This window comes from Etheostoma spectabile, chromosome 13 (assembly GCF_008692095.1).
Source record: "Etheostoma spectabile isolate EspeVRDwgs_2016 chromosome 13, UIUC_Espe_1.0, whole genome shotgun sequence".
In the NCBI taxonomy this organism is placed as follows: Eukaryota; Metazoa; Chordata; class Actinopteri; order Perciformes; family Percidae; genus Etheostoma; species Etheostoma spectabile.
Window position 1 is genome coordinate 26,473,082 of NC_045745.1, and position 4,550 is coordinate 26,477,631.

Genomic DNA, 4,550 nt, shown 5'->3' on the forward strand with positions numbered 1-4,550 from the left:
CCCCTTAGTTACAATGAAACAAACAATCTAAAAAGCAACAACAACTCTAAACATGTGCAATCTGTGAAGGCTTGGCTATACACGGTCAAAAGCTAAACATTTTGGGAACCAGTGGCATATAGTCTGATTTTTTTTTTCCATAGAGACACCTACTGTAAAGTCAGTCCCTGGCACATGCCTGTTAAAACAGTAGCTATGTAAGTTGGAGAGTGGGAGTATGCATCATGTTGGTGACAGCCACTAATTGCATAGTACAGGGCAGGGTATGCAGTTAGGATACAGATTGTGATCTCCAAATATTTTTACCAAACTTGCAGTAACTTGCACTATTTTAGCAACGCCAACATGGTCATTTGTGGTAGAGTAAAACGTTCAAATACAACCCACTTTTGAAACGCATACCAAACAGGGCACCTTGATGACCTCAGTAATGTCTGTTTTGACTGGCGGAGCTGAAGTGTGGAAGTTTACTCTCAACTGGACTCTACTGTTTCAAATCCTTGTACAGCAAGCATTCGCCCTGCTGAAGAGTCTTTGAGCAAGACACGGACTCCTCAGCAACACCTCAAGTTTTCAAAGCTCCAAAATGGCGAACCAATCCATTTGCATGTTTTGCGTGTATTATTAGCTATAATCAGTATTAGAATAACAATGTATCAATGTGTAATGTGAAAGCAAAAAATTATCACCAGAATCTGCAGCTGCCCTCAGCTTAATGAAGCTTTGTAGTGACTCACAGCGTGGTAGATCCCGACCGATAGATCAGATATATCAGCGGGCCAATATTATCGGCCGATATTAGGCATTTCTCGATTTATCGGTATCGGCATTTATAAAACCCGTTTAAAAAAATAAGTAAATATTCATTCATCAGAATCATTTATAATAACAAATAAATTATTCAGATAAATGAATATTTAAAAATTAAAAACAGATCGTCAACCATTTTATGAGCGTTGGCGTTACATGGTTTGTCCACCAGAGGGCACTCTACAAAGTCCCTGTTGGAAACACTGATTTTTTTTTTTGTTAATGTGTTTTTGTTCAAAGGACTTAAAGTTTCATATCTTTTGTATTTTTATATACATTTTATTTATCAGCAATTTAATTCATTTTTATCATACTCTGTTCTGTTGTGACAATAGAACAAATTATTATATTATTTTATTGAGAATTCATAAATAACTACTAATGTTAGGGAAATTTGTTTTGTAACATGTTTCTGGATTTATATATATATATCAGCATATCAGATTTTTAAATAACCAAATATTCGTATCGGTAGCGGTCTTAAAATCCTTTATCGGACGAGCTCTATAGCGTGGTTGTCAACCGCAGCAAGCAGCTGTTATCTGTGAAACATGAACACTGTACACTACCTGCCCAGGACTAAAGAGCAGAAAAAACACAGAGCTAAAAGAGAGTGAATATCAATTTCAATATCAATTCGAAAGCAGCTTTATTTTACAGAGAAAGAGAGAAAGAAAGGAGACGGAGGGACTGTGCTTTGTGCTGGAGTTTGTTGCGGGAAACAGTATGCTGTTACACAAACTACTGGCCAGTAAAATGTGTGATTAATTTTGTACCCTCTTCGTGTTTTAAAACTTTCATGTGGCAGTGATAGAGTCAATGAGTTTATTCTTTAGTTTGCGGGACTCTCACACCGCCTCAAAACGGATTGACAAGTCTGATCGCCGGTTACGAGCGGCCATCGCAGATTGACGTTGAGTCGCGTTTCTCTACAAGTTGAAAACGTCTCAAATTACCGGCTCCCCCCTATGGCCAACACCAGCGCAGCCTAAACGCACTAACCCTGCGTATACACCAGACCATCTGATGACCGCCTGAGTGTGTGTGAACACAGCCTTAGACTTATATTTGCCAGGTGACCAGAAACATGATTCCAATTAACGTAAATTAGGACAGCACGATATGACGTAAATGTGCGATCTGCGATAGCGTTGTTGAACATCGCGATAACCTTATTACTTCTGTCACTTTCAATAGTCTGCTTAAGTATAGTGAATTGGTTGTTGAGTTGAAAACAAAAAAAAAGGTCCAACATACTTTTATTGAATGAACTGAATATTGTATTGAATATAATAAGGCTCCATTAAAAAACGAATGACCTTTACCTTTTAAAGTGCCGTTTTCTAATAGTGCCTATTTTGCCAGTTTATTTTGTGACGGCAATTAAGAAAGAAAAAAGATATATTGTGCAGCCCTAATGTAAATGTTGCACCATAGCTGCTGGATGTGTAAACAAGTTTTTGCCAACAAGCTTGCTATATCAACTTACTGTAAAAGGTAATATATCAATGTGCTCACAACTTGTTTCTGTTGGCCCCAACCAAACAGATCAACTATTGCAGGTTTAAAGCAAGCGGCAAACTCAGGGGCTGAAAAACTGCTCGCAGTTTTTACTTGGTCTTATGGCTCCTTTTGGCAAACCTTGATTCTGTTCATTTAAACTGACTATAGCTGCAGGGAAACAAAGTGTCATACTATTTGTAGTACTGTGTAACATTAAGTGTCTTTTTAGTTGTGAAAATTGTTCAAAATATGTATCAAAAATATGTTGAGATTACTATTTTTCAACACATCATGTTGAACTCGCACAAACTCTTGATGAACTTTCAAAGAACTTGTTAAGAGGTCAAGAGGTCATCAGAAGCAGACAGTTACCAGAACAGAGAATGACTGATGGTTAAACTTGAACAGTTGTCCCAAGGTGAGGTCAGGAAGAGGTCACCATTTCCCAACCCGGAGGCATCATGTTTTTTTTTTAATCTCATAACACCACTGATTAAGAATCAACTCACACATAGTTTCCCACATCTTTGTCCGCTCTCACGCTAAATCTTCTCTTTGACCTGAACTACTGGCCAATCAATCAAATCAAATAGGACAGGGGTGGAGTGTAGAGTATAGCAGGGAGGATTGTAGTTGGATACAGTCATATTGCGATTGACATGTGTCGTTTTCTAGAAAGATTGGTCATCTGAGTTTTTCCATTTAAAGTGATGGTTCACAGTAATTTCATCCTAGGGTCCTTTGCACCACAACCTTGAGCCAAAAAAACAACCCCCCGGAAGCTTTTTCACCTGGGTCAAACATTGGGCGAGTTATCGTGATCAGCTGAACAGCTTAGTGCAGGCGCTAATGGAACCAACTGTGTATCTCGTAAATTACTCCACTGATAATACCCAAAATGATCCTAAACTTCTACAGTTGTACAAATAGGTTATGTACTCATAAAACGAGGGATTGGAAAGTTTGTAAGTACAGCAGGAGTTTAATTAAATAAAACTTTCCTACTGGCTCCTGCTCTCTGCTGCTAGCGCCAGCGGGCAGTAAGACGAGTGCTTAGGGACGTCTACAAATTACAACCCCGAAAATAGATATAAACATACTTTGTAATTAATTTAATGATTAAATAAGGTAGGTGTCTCCAAACTTACCTCAGTTATAACTTGTCTCTTGCACGTACTTTAAAAAATTAGTTCAATTAATAAATATTTTTGTTGTATCTCTTTTCGGTGTTGCAATTTGTAGACGTGCCTAAGCACTCGTCTTACAGCCAGCAGCAGCAGCAGCAGAGAGCAGAAGCCAGCAGGTAAGTGTTATTTAGGTAGGTGTTAAAAAGCCTAATGGCTGTGGGGACAAAAGACCTCCTGAACCTCTCAGTCCTGCAGTGCAGCGAGATGAGTCGCTCACTGTAACTGCTCCTCTGTCCAGACGGGATGTTGTGGAGAGGGTGTTTTTTTGGCCATTGCCCTTTATGGCATGCTGTTTGTTTCAGGTACACCCCTCCCTCAGTGAGTCCAGTCTACTACCCAGCATCGAGCTGGCCTATTTGACCAGCTTGTCCAGGCGCCTGTTGTTTTGTCTGTCATGCTGCCTCCCCAACAAACTGCCGCATAAAACAAGGCACTCGCCACCACAGTCTGATTAAACATGTGCAGCAAATCATAGCATACATCTAAAGATCTGAGCATCCTGAGGAAGCCTCTGCCCAACCTCAATGGCCTCACTCTGTATGGTTGGCTTTGATCTTCTAAAGTCCACCACCATCTCCTTAGTGTTGGGGGTGTTCAGGAGGAGGCCCTTCTTATTGCTTCAGTCACTGAAGGCCTTCACAAGGTCGCTATACTCATATGTCATATGTCAGGATTCAGAGTTTTATTTAAAGTCGGTTGTGTACAACTTGAACAGAAACAGCCAGAACTGTCCCCTTGGGCCCCCGTGCTGCATTCTAGAGACATAGAAACACAATTCCCCAGTCTGATCAACTGCAGGCTTGTTGTTAGGTAGTCCATAAGCCAGGAAGTCAAGGAGGGAGTCTTCATACATCTGAGCTTGTCTCTCACTACGAGGGGCTGAATGGTGTTAAACACACTTGAAAAGTCAAAGAACCTGATCCTCACATAGGAACCAGGCACATCCAGATAGGTGTAGGCCTGGTGCAGCATGTAGAGGGCCACGTCCTCCACTCCTGATGTATGTGTTCCTGGTAAGCAGACTGAGGGGGGGGGGGGGGGGGGGGGGGG